The 13,002-nt window shown below is 48.9% G+C and overlaps 1 long non-coding RNA gene across 1 annotated transcript; it reads left to right on the top strand.

Annotated features, from left to right (window-relative positions):
• Window positions 1-702: 702 nt before the first annotated feature.
• Window positions 703-12,029, top strand: LOC119373561 (uncharacterized). The gene is made up of 3 exons (XR_005179896.2): window positions 703-793; window positions 11,385-11,408; window positions 11,952-12,029. It is a non-coding gene; the product is annotated as an uncharacterized LOC119373561 (long non-coding RNA).
• Window positions 12,030-13,002: the final 973 nt, after the last annotated feature.

Here is a 13,002-nt window from a genome sequence, read left to right on the forward strand (position 1 = left end):
TCGTAAATTTTAATACATACCGAGAAATAAGCAATTTTAAAGGTAAGCTCTAAATTAACATTTTTTTATTAACCTATTATGTATTTCAGTCAATCCCGCGAAATTGAGGTTGAATGACTACAGTTATGCTGTCATAAACGCGCGTTAAAAAATAAATATCTAATTAAAATATTAACGCACATAATTAAACATGAAACCAATGCCGCAGAGGTAATATACAAAACTTTTGAATAGAGACACGGTCATAGCGTCCACGCTATGACCAGCTTTAAACACGAAAGCAAAGCGTGCACAGGTGAATTCGCGTGCACTAATAAAAAAAGTCGAGCAGACGATTAAACCTGGGAAGGCACAGACGACGTTAATTGTTGTCTTCGACTGTAGTATACCGATTGTGACGCAAATTGAAATAAATTGAAGAGGATGAAAAATAACCCGTGAAAAGTCGCCCTTTCCCACCGACGTAAAGAATGATTTTTGGCCCACTACTATTTTCATTTCAGTTAACTTCACACCTAGTACGGTACAAGAGACAAAACTGACGTCATCTATGCTTTCCCAGGCCTATGCTTTCCCAGGCCTAAAAAAAAACTCTCTTCGGAGATAATGAAAGTCTCGGACTGACAAAATGCACTAAAAGCATTAATGAATAATTCTGACGTCCTAGCAGGCGGAACTTATGACCGCATTGTTTCCGCAGCCTCCAAGGCGAAACCGGCGAAGTCCCCCAAAAAGTCCAAACAGCGGAAAGCGGATGCGGAAGAGGATTCCGAAGACACCGAAGAGGAGCCGAGTAAGCTTTTACACCCCAAAAAGGCGTATCTAGGGCGTCTTCTTGCAAGAGCACAATCATCGTCTGTCGTTTGTGGTGTCCGACTTCTCTTGTGTCCAGGGTGTCGGAACGGAACAAAAACCAAAAACGAGAAACGAAAAAAAAACGATATTTTTGACCGGAACGAAAACGTAACCGAAACTTTATCTATTATTTCATTCCGGAGTGAAACCGAATTTTTTTCATTCTTCGGTTCACGAGAAAACTTCGCAATCCGGAACAACTGAGCGCATGCAACGTGAGCAGTTATGCATATCTCAGGCTGCAGTGTTCGCGCGTACCACAGTCATGAATTCCAAAGCAAAGATATGTTAAAATTGTGCGAAAAACGAAAACAGTGGCAACCAGAGATGCTTATATTAACGCAAGCGGACTTTCGCGCGCCTGTCACGAAGGCCAACGTGGAGAGGGCATTGTCGGCGCTGAAGTTTGTTACAGCGAAAGCTGTTATGAGATCACAACAGCTGACTTTGGCACCATAATTGTCTGCCGCCGCCGGTGTCCGTGACCGCAATCGCGTGATATAAGAAATTCAGAGAGAAACAAATTTCTAGGATCGGATGGGATTTTAACCCGCGCCCTCTGCGTGGCAGTAGGGTCTTCCACCAGAGTGCCACGCTGGTGCTTGTAACTCCTTCGCAAAAACACTCTATACAGGCGTCATGTCGGGCAAGGAATCGCGTCAACATATGTTATATAGCGTGGCAGAAGAGGAAAGTAACTTCCTGTCATCGGGCAATACTAATAGCGCAAAGAGTGTGTGCTTTAATGCTTCCCACCAGTGTTGCGGAGTTGCCCCGCCTGAATTGGAATGACTCCGGAATCCAATTTTCGCGACCACGGAATGGAATGGCGACAACGCTTGGAGGAATGGAATGATAATGGAATTAAGCGCCTTTTGCACGGAATGGAATGGGAATAGAGTTAAGTCTTTTTCCGAAAATAGAGCACGTTTTCGTCTGCGTCCTGTTTTTCAAACTTCAAACATTAGTAAGTCAGAGACTCGAAATTAAGAATAAAGCAGTATTTTTAAAATGGCTTGGCTAATTACAAGCACGGTACACTTACAAGCAACGCGCTTACTACAAACGGTGGCATAAGTTAGTATACAAACAAATGCATTTTCCCAGCAGATACAGAAAGGAGTAAACGAATTATTTTTGCGCGTTGGTTCCCATTGATACCCCCACACGAAAGTGGCGAATACTCTATACACAGCCAGATCTTTATCTCACGAGCAGTTTAGTACCTGACACACGTAAATAACCTTTGCGACAAGGAAGACATTGCATACCTGGGCACAGGCGAACACAAAAAGTTCTCCTCACCCCAATCATGCTTGCGAGGCGCGCTTGACAAACATGAGTGCTAACGAGCAGTGCGGCCCAGCGTTCCATTTTCGATGCAAAGGCACAAGGTGCCCGAGCGGTGCACTAATACCAGCAGATCTAGAGGGTTTTCTTCCCCATTAACCAAATGATAGTTTTCTTCATATTTTCCCGACCGCTCCAGATGCGTGGCAAAATTGCTTACTCTTTTTTAACACTACTTTGGCCACCAAAAAAATACACTATGTCGTCATTTTACCATTAACACATTTAAGGCTCATTGACACCGAAGGCGGGGCGGCCAAAGCGGCAAAGCGGCAAAGTGGAAAGCGGGGAGAACCTCCTCTCCGGGCGGCGAAAGGGGGTGGAAAACGAAGCCATCGCTCCCGGGCCGATTTCTTGCCGCCTCGTTTTCGCCGCCTAGAGAGGCTTTCCCCGCTTTCCGCTTTGCCGCTTTGCCGCTTTGGCCGCCCCGCCTTCGGTGTGAATGAGCCTAAAACGCCACCATTCGTCCAAACACGCTGACCATGCAAATACTATAGGTAGCTGGAGAGCTGCCCCTATGGGTAGTTGCACTGCGCGAGATACGTCACCAAGCTACTATCCCTCGACCTTGGTAACGTGACAAGTGCGGCGAGTTGGGCGGGTTGGTAAAGATGCATAACTAGGGACGTTCAGCGCAATAAAACGGAGCCACAAGAAAGAGACGCAGACAACACATGCGCTACAATGGGCTCTACAAAATCCGATCTTCCACCTTTCGCTGCGACTGTGCTGCGTGTCTGCGTCTCTTTCTTGTGGCTCCGTTTTATTGCGCTGAACGTCCCTAGTTATACTTGGTAACGTGTTTTGCGTACTTTTCCAGTTCCTAATGCGTCTGATAACATCAGCTTTACGGGGCGTTCCCGGCCATTCCCAGAGCCCGAATGGGCTGTTTTTTTATTCCGATGAACTGAAAGGAATGTAATTGCAACAAGTTGTAATTTCCCGGTATTGAATTGGAATAGAATAGAGGCGCCCATTCCGCAACACTGCTTCGAACCCACTGCAAAGTGCCCAGCCACAATACTTCATCATCATCAGCCACAGCACAAAGTGCACATAATGACTTACAGATGAGTAGCGGGTACCACGATTCTCCGAAGAATGGCGAAAAATGGCATAGTGCGAACTTCACTGCTTCAGAAAATTTGCGATGATTTATGCCGTAGTGGGTACCTTGCATGTGTACTTGCATTAGTTGCCCCAAGAGACCCTACAATGGGCTCTACAAAATCCGATCTTCCACCTTTCGCTGCGACTGTGCTGCGTGTTCCGCGCAGGCCTGGCTATCTTTTTATCAGAACAGCGGTCTCGCACATCAGAGAGTACACTCAAGGATGTGCTGCTACTGAGATCATGCTCACTCCCTTGACACAAAGCATTGAACCCATTAAAATTCGTATTTGTCTTTTGAGAAAATAGTTTGACGCAACGGTTAACGCGGCCTTTATTAGGCCCTGAAGGCACGGTGAAGCGACCGCACCCGAGGCACAGATCACAATCAAGCAGCGTTCCCACCACCGATGAAGACGACGAACACCCATGATGATGAACATGCATGAAGATGGTATATGTGTCTAATGAACGACACTAACTTCCCCCACACGCGAGAGCGGTCATCCTGACCACAGGTTAAAGCGAAGAACGCCTTGGGAAAGGCTTAATGCGTGATACGTGGACTATCTCTGCGGCCCGGCAGCGGCGGTCCGCTGGGAGAACAGCGGGTGCCACGTGATAGTTGACGGGAGGCGTTTGCTCCAAGACCGTGTAGGGGCCAATAAAGCGTAATTGAAATTTGGCGCACAAGCCAGGAGTGCGAATGGGTGTAAGCAGCAGCACTTCATCGCCAGGGTTGAAGGACATGGCGCGATGAGATGCACCATATTCAAGCTTGCGGTCCTGTTGCATTGCTTCAGTGTTGACGCGGGCGAGCTGGTGGCAATGAAGCAGCCGGGATACGTATTCTTCACTGGTGGATAGAGATGGTTTAACAGGTGCAGAGAAGAAACGTCGAGGAAAGAAGAGGGGAAACGACCATGGACGAGGTAGAATGGCGAGTAAATGGTTGTGCGCTGTACGGAGGTATTGTACGCAAAGTCACGAATGGCAAAATTGTGTCCCAATTTCTGTGGTCCGGTTGGATATACATGGCTATCATGTCTGACAGCGTACGATGAAAGCGTTCAGTCAGCCCGTTTGTTTGAGGATGGTAACTGGAGCTTGTTTTGTGGGTTGTGCCGTATGCCTTGAGCATTCGTCAAGGAGGTGTGAAAGAAATGCCTTTCCGCGGTCGCTCAGGATGACACGAGGAGCACCGTGACGTAGGATTAGGGCTTGGAGAATAAAATCAGCCACTTCGGAAGCTCATGCAGAAGCCACGGAAGCTGTTTCGGCGTAGCATATCAGATGGTCGACAGCTGTAACTATCCATCGATTACCGGTGACTGTCATAGGAAGCGGACCATACAAATCGATGCCAGCTACCTCAAATGGTTCCAGCGGACACGGGAGTAGTTGTAGTTGTCCGCTTTGAGCTGATGTGTGGAGCTTTCGATGCAAAGCGCGCACGAAGCAACGTACTTCGCTACGCTAGTGGACAATCCCGGCCAGTAGTAGTGACATCTGATGCGATCGTACGTTGTCTGAAATTCCAAGTGTCCAGCGGTCTTGTCGTCGTGATATGCCTTGAGAGCGAGGTAGAACGGGCACCCAACGTTGACCGTCAGGATGGTAGATATGGCGGTACAGGACGCAGTTGTTGAGCCTGACTTGCGTCAGCTGTCGACGAAGACCTAACGGGCGTTAGGGGGCCGCTAAGTCCCGTCAAGGCGGTCCATGATGCGGCGACAGTAAGGATAAGCGCGTTGGTGAGATAACAATGAACCACACTCGTTCGTAGAAGTCGGGGCCCATAGTAGCTAAGGATGAAACGCGTGGAGAAGGGATGGCCGAGAGCTCGTCGCGTGCGGTAGTGCTGGTGCAGTTATATGGTTCCGAAGGAAGCGAGCAGCGTGAAAGCGCGTCGGCGTCTTGGTGTTTTTCCCCGACTTGTATGTAATACTGAAGTTATATTCTTGCAAACGAAGAATCCAGCGACCAAGGCGGCCAGACAAGTTCTTGAGTGTCGAGAGCCAGCACAAGGCGTGGTGGCCTCTAACCACAGTAAAGTGGCGGCCGTGAAGGTAAGGTCGAAACTTCTGTACAGACCAAACAACGGCTAGGCACTCCTGCTCGGTGATGGTATAATTCTTTTCGGTATGAGACGACCCTCTCGCGTGAAGACTTGCCTCGCTGTAGCAGAATACCTCCAATGCCATGACCACTAGCGTCCGTATGCAGGAGTGTAGGTGCGGTTTCATCGAAATGGCAAAGGAGTGGTTCGGACGTGAGGGCACACTTCAGATAGACAAACGCCGATTCACATTGAGGAGACCACACAAAGGAAACGCCGGAGTCGAGCTGCTTGTGCATAGGCGAAGCGATTGAGGCGAAGTCTCGAATGAATCGGCGAAAATAAAAAGCGAGATCGAGGAAACTGCACAAATCTATCTTTTTCAGGGCGCGGGAAGTGCTGGACAGCGGAAATCTTGTCTGGATCAGGACGAATGCCGTCCTTGCTTACGATGAGACCTAACACTTCAATTGTCTTTCTCTCAAAACGGCACTTCTTGGTGTTCAGCTTTTTTCCGTCTTTTTTCCGTACCAAAACAACGGGAGATGACCAAGGACTCGCGGAGGGGCGTATGATGTTCCGTTGCAACATATCGGCGCTCGGATGAAGAAAAGCGGTATGGTCGACGGCGTACGATAGAAGTGCCATCCGTCTCGATCCGATGCGTGATAATGGACGTTTGTCCAAAAGAGGAAGAATTGGCATCAAACGATACGCATTCTTTTGTAACAAGGCAAGCAACTCATCTGACTGCGATGAGGTCAGGTCGGGACTGATAGTCGCAGCGAGAGCAGATATGCATGGGAAACGTTCAACAGAAAAAGGGTCAGAGGACGCCGGTACGAGCGGAACAGAGAGGCTGGGATTCCGTGACGCAAGCCATTGTGGGGCCTTTAGGGATGAGAATTTTCTCGGACGTCTGGTTTGTAGCGTAGAGAAGTTCGCAGCCATCGTGGGACCGCACCAGCCCTGAAGCAAAGGCTATTCCTCTTGCGAGACAGCGTGCACACGGCAGGACAAGCGCGTCACAATAGTCGATCACGTCAGAGGCGATGGTATCTATTCGTTGATGACCAGGTGGTAGCTCGGTATCCTTCACAGCGAGCAAGCGAAGTGGCTTGTCATCCGCAGAAAGGGCATAGTCGGTTTCCTTCATGTGAACAACACGTTCTCAGCAACAGATGGAAGCGTTTGCCGTAGACAGAAAACCCCACCCTAATATAAGCTGGTGGGCACACGAACTCAGCACGGCGAACTGTACGTAATGGAGAGGTCCATCAATGAAAACACGAGCGGTTCGAATGGCCGAAGGTAGAATCACGTCCCCTTGAGCAGCCAACAATGTAGGTCCATCATAAGGGGTGGTGACTTTCCGGAGACGGAACACAAAGAACGATCAATAACCGATAAACAAGCACAATTGTCTATCAAAGCGTCCACGTATACACCTTCTACTAGAACAAATACCATATTATATGGACGCACTGCAGGAATTTGTCTTGTCGTTCAATGCAGCTTTTCCTCCAAAAGCTTCATAGGTTAGTTTTCCGGGCGATGGTCGGTGAACTGCGAGACAAATCGCTGTGGTGACGTAGAGCGGCGAAGAGGCGACGGTGAGCGGCGTTTAGTGGGGCGGTAAGTTGGTGCCGTCTCGAATATTGCAGTTGGGGATAGAGAGCGACGTGGAGCCGGAGCGTAAGGACGGCGTTGAAACGTGGCCCCGGCGCCACCATCATCCCGTTCGTAGGCGTCGAATCCACGGCGCTCGTCCTGCTGACGCTTACGAAAAAAGCGTGCAATGTGGCCACAATACCCGCAGTAATAGCAGACCGGACGGGGCGATCGCCATGGTGGGTGTTAGGGCTGGCTAGGCGCACTCGGTGTCATCGAAGCCAGGTGGACAGGCGTCGAGTGTGCAGGCATCTATTGCACGACGCCCGGTGAACCAGCGACGACTTGTGCGTACGTTGGCTGGAGTCGAGGGGTCAGAGAGTCTACATATGCTGGAGCGGCCATATACGCGGTGGACTCGGGGTCGCTGATAGGCCAAGAGATTGTAGCTCTTCCCGTATAATCGCGCGGACCATAGCACGCAACGAAGGGATCGACGGTGGCGTTGTTGAGGGCTGTCCTTCAGCAACCACTGAGACTCGAGTTGCCCTAGGCGTTGGCACGTGGCAACAACGTCGGCGACTGTTGTCAGGTTCTGTATGGCCAACGCATTGAAGGCGATAGTGCCGATGCCTTTCAGTAGATCGCGAACCCTCTCCGATTCGGTCATGGAGGTGTTGAAACGGCGACAAAAAGCAAGCACATCCTAAATGTATGAGGTGCAGGATTCGCCAAGTTGTTGCTTGCGAGCGTCCAAGGTCTTCTTTGCGAGGGCAGAACGAACTGCCGGAGTACCGAAAATTTGGCGAAGCTGTTGCTTGAAATGGGTCCCGTGAAATCAATTTCGTGATTGAAATACCGCGTTTTTGCTACGTCCGTGAGATAGAAAGAAACACGCCGAAGTTGTTTGTTGAACTCACTCGGTCGTAGTTGTCCAACCAATCCTCCACATCTTAAGTCCGGCGAACATATGGGGATCACGCTGGTGCCCACTGATAATCCAGGGTGGATAGGCCGCGGTAGTCGGGGCCGTGGAGCGAGATGCAGATGCACCGGTTGGCTTGTCCTGAGGCATGCTGCCGGACACCTGGTAAAGACGGCGACCTGAGCGGAGCTCCAGGAGGTCGAGCAGGTTGGAAGAGGAAGTAAGATCACTGAGCAGCCTCCACCACTTGTGACGCAACGGGTAACGCGACCTTTATTAGGCCCTGAAGCACGGTGAGGCGACCACACCCGAGGCACAGATCACAATCAAGCCGAGTTCCCGCAACCGATGGAGACGACGAACAGCCATGATGATGAAGATGCATGAAGAGGGTAGATGAGTCAATGAACGCCCACAATAGTATTACTAATGAACGCCCACAATAGTATTACTTTGAAATTAGTACTGGTTTGTGCTAGTTTGTAGGAATTCGTGGTACAGTTACTTCCGCTCCTCTGAAGAACTTGTTTTACCCTTGTCCCACTTTCTTAAGAGGAGGGAAAGTAACTACATCACAAATCCAATGTTTTTTACGATTACCTTTTCTTCAAATTTTTGCATAAAAAAACCGTTACGAACCGTTACGGAACATTTTTTTTCGATTCAGAACGGAAACGAAACACTTTTTGCGGTGGAACGAAACTAAAACCGAAACAAAAAGCATTTCGTTCCGACACCCTGCTTCTGTCAGTGTTCTTTAACACGAATACGTACCAACTAGCTCAGCTGTTACTCTCCCGTTTCCTTTCTTGAAAACTCTGCGCTCGCCCTTTCCTATCAAGAGCGCAACGTCATGCTGGCAGGAAAAGGGCGTATTTAGGGTGTCTTTCTGTTCCACGACAGTTATCCAAAAAGCGACGAAAGCAGCGCTGGATCAACAGGGCACACGAGAAGGGGCTAACACACAGGCGCGTCGACAAAATGTTTTATTTTTGCATGTGCACAGCTACTTGCACCTTGTAAAGAACACAGAATGCGCGCAGATGCTTCTCACGTCGCTATCGCCCTGGCATCTTTGTCTAGAAAGTGCGCTCTTTTTACCCGCACGTGATATAGCGGCTGCCTCGATGATTTCTCGTGTAAGAGGTGACTTACATCGAGATAAAATCTTGCACCTGTCGAAAATAGGTTCATACCCACAGCAGCGACAGTGCACACAAAGATGACCCTAAATCGTGCTATTCACATTGTAGTAGTGTTCTCTTAGCCGATCGTTGATGCACCGGCCATTTTCGCCGATGTAAACTTACCACAGGAGATAGGGATCTGGTACACGATGTCTGTGCTTAGTTTTACAGCGTTGGTTTAATTGCGCAGTGAGACAAGCTTCCTAGACGCTGAAAAAACATAATTAGAAAATTGGAATACCTGCCTTCTTTTTCATATTATCTAGACTTCGCGCTTCCAGTTCCTGTGTTTGTGCCCGACGAGCAGATTTTACTATGTCTTCTGCTGTACTAACTGCGAACTTAAGGCATATCCGGCTTCAGTGAGGCGAAGAATCTGCGGGCGCTTGACTTGGGCACTAATGAAACGAGAAACCACAATATATCTTCACGAGTGTGCCGAATAGAATAAAAGTAATGGCGTGTTCGCCCTAGGTTCAGACATCCATTAAACGTGATTTCCCAAGAACTGAAGGCGTAAGTCTATAAACCGAATGTTATTTCCCTCTGTATGCCCCGTAAAGTCATCTCTTACACGAGAAATCATCGAGGCAGCCGCCATAACACGTGCGGGCCAGAATTGCGTTAGATGCCCATCTGTAGCTTTGAGTGAAAAAGCTTACCTTTCTAGGTAAAGACACACCAGGGCAATAGCGACATTAAAAGGATCTGTGCGCAGGTGCGATTGTGTTTTATTGCGATAGCAATTATATGGAGTCTCGGCTGGATTTTGCCGTCGCCGTCGCCGCCGTCATGCACCGTATATGTATAAGTATGTATATATCTATAAAGTCCCCACAGAAATATAACTCAGAAAAATGCTTCCGAAGCGCGGAATCGAACCAGGGACCTCTTGGTCCGCAGCGAGCGGCGCTATCCACTACGCCACGAAACGCAGATCCTCCACGTAGCTAACGGCGAGCGTTATATATGCACCATTTAGCGCTGGACGGACTCAGAGACAGCAGGCGATAATAAGCGTTTCTTCAATACTAGCGAGGTGGCGCTAGGAGCCCGCGGGCGCGTTTAAAAGTCATCGGCGAGCTCGCTCGCTTCTTCTTATATTTGCGCATGGGAGAAGATTGCCCTTCCGCTGTCTGCTCGCGCGGTTTTCTCGTGGCGAGGGGTAGAGGAATGTTTCACGCTTTCACCGTGATGTCCGCGCTCATGTTACGGCGCGTACGAATGTCACTCGAGCTCAGGGACGCCGCTAAACGAAGTGTCACAGGTCGACACTTGAAGCACGCTAGTTTCCTTCGCTGCTTCGGCCGCCTTCGCTGCTTCGGCCGCCTGCTGCAAGGCGGCCGCCTTCGGCCGCCTTGCAACAGAAGCGCTGTTCAAACTGAGAGTATCCATTGGCGAGCCTCACTTCGTATAGCATTAGTTCCTTGCTATCGCATTCATTGCTTCGCCCTTGCGGCGAAACTGTGACTTTTTTTGTAAGGTGCTCAGCATAAGTAGCTGTGCACATGAAAAAAATGCATGCAAACATTTTGTTAAATGTTAGCTCCTGTGAAAAGTTTGCGCCTGTGTTGTGTAGCCCCTTCTCGTATGCCCCGCTTCGAGCGCTATTTTCGTCGTACAACAAGCCCAAATATGAACTCTGCTAGCGTGCCTTTCTTTAGAGCGTCCGGTACTCCCCTAAGGCTGCTTTTAAGGTGCAATAGTTGGGCAGTACTGCTGCCTTACAACCTCCCGTATTTTCCTTGTGTTAGCAACGGTACGTCTCGGCGCTTCCTGGTCACTCGGCGTGCGTGCTATCAACATCGGATAGCATTCTTAAAAGGAAAGTGGCGAGAGCCAGGTTTGCAAGAAAGGAAAAGAAAGCAAGCCTGATGCGAATGCATTTGTGTGGCAGAACTGAGTGGCTTGAATACAATAAGAGCACACAAACCATATACCACTGTTGCCTCGATTCTACTACTTTCTACACGCAATTTTCCCTTATTTCACCGCTCTCCGCTCTCTTCACTGTCCACCGTCTTCCATGTTTCAAGCACGGCGCCAGGAATAAGACATTTAGCAAACATAACGAGGTCGCTATGTGCACTGGTTTGCCGGATCGTCTAAGTACCAGTTGCAACTCGTCCTGACGCACTTGTCCGAGATATAGTATTGCTTTGCACAGCGCGCAAATCAAATCGAGCCATGTAAAAAAACGCCTTCGGCAGTGCCTACCGAACGACACGCCCTTTGCCCGCTTTCGACGCACCATTAAAAAATTTTCTCCCCCTCTTATTTTCCTCAGAGAAAAAGCCCAAGTCCAAGAAGGGTAAGCATTACCACTGATACACACCGCAGATAGAGACACTAATCGGCTTGGATTGACTCGAAGAACTCAAATGTTTTTAATTTCATGATCATAGCTTTATGTTTAGAAAAAAAAAAGCAAAAGGTCAGGCTCATTTTAAAATTTCGCGGTGTTTGGCGCCGGAATTTCAAGGTTTTCAACAGCAAGGAAATGCACATATGCATGTACGTCACGTTAATCAGCAAATGTGATTGAGTGGAACGTGTATGCAAGATCTCTCGGGGTGGGAGAGTGATGGCTGTGACCTGGAGGCACGGTACTGGTTCGAAAGAGGTTGGACTCGGAAGTGTCCATTTGTAGGTACTTACCTGGTCTTTGGGATAGCACACCGTGTACCGGTTAGCAGCCATATGATTTAGATTAATAGCCGTTTTTTACCCATTATCTTGCGCTCGTCGGTTGGGAAAATACTGCGATACCATACACGTAGGAGGCGGTGTGTAAGTGCGCCCACGCATCATAAACATCAAATGTTTACCAACGTGATTTTCTTTCTGCTTGCAGCAGCAGCCGAAGAGGAATCCGACGACGACTAGGCGCCGACGACCCCGGGAGACTGAATAAATGTTGTGAACTCACTGAGGGCTCCACTTGTTCACTTGTCATGCCAAGCGCCGGCGTTGATCAGAGTGGCCGCTGAGGCGCCATGGGAACGGTGTATTAGACTATTTGAGGTAATAAGTTCTCGGGCAAGAAGTATGAGATACGGATACAAAATACTTCCGGAAATATTGTATCCGATACGATACTTACCAATTGTATTTACAATATCTATATAATGAAGCAGCAAAAGTCTATCTACAAAAGTACTTGCTTGGAAAGTATTAGTTTCATGCCCAGACAACTTCATAGGATTTGTTTGGCTGCTTAACATGACAGCTCTTCATACGCTGAGCTTTCAGTGGTTCTTGCTTAACACTTAACGTTTGTCCACCAGTAACGAGTTGCCAATTACACTACAGTAAGAAGCCTACGCACGATGGCCCAAATACCGCTGTGCAATCTTTCCTTGTCCGTAAGCGTATTACCTTATTCGCAATACCGGATCACCCGACGGGTGTAAAATTGAAATAACGCTAGGAGAGACATTTTTTTGGGACGCATCTTGTTTCCATTGAGGACATCAAACCTTATCTGCTGACCGAACCGCACCAGATGCGCGTAAATGCGCACTATGCCACTGCAAAGGCTTGCCGCTGTTTGGGTTTCATTTGACGCCGATAGTAGATATGTAAATAATAGGAATGACGCTGACAGTCAAATGCAATGCGCAGACGGCCAGAAACGGGCCTAGACGATGTACGGGACACCGTAGTGGAGGCCTCCGTGAATTTAGACCACCTAGGGTTCTTTAATGCGCATCTAAATATAAGTACGCGGGCCTCAAGCATTTAGCCTCGATGGAAATGCGGCAGCCGCGGCCGGGATTCGATCCCACGACTTTCGAGTCGGCAGTCGAGCACCATAACCAATAGACCACCGTGGCGGGTAAGATGCAAACCGAGGACGGCAATGAATGCACTTACTGCATTCATTGCCAGCAATGAAATTGAAT

This window comes from Rhipicephalus sanguineus, chromosome 11 (assembly GCF_013339695.2).
Source record: "Rhipicephalus sanguineus isolate Rsan-2018 chromosome 11, BIME_Rsan_1.4, whole genome shotgun sequence".
In the NCBI taxonomy this organism is placed as follows: Eukaryota; Metazoa; Arthropoda; class Arachnida; order Ixodida; family Ixodidae; genus Rhipicephalus; species Rhipicephalus sanguineus.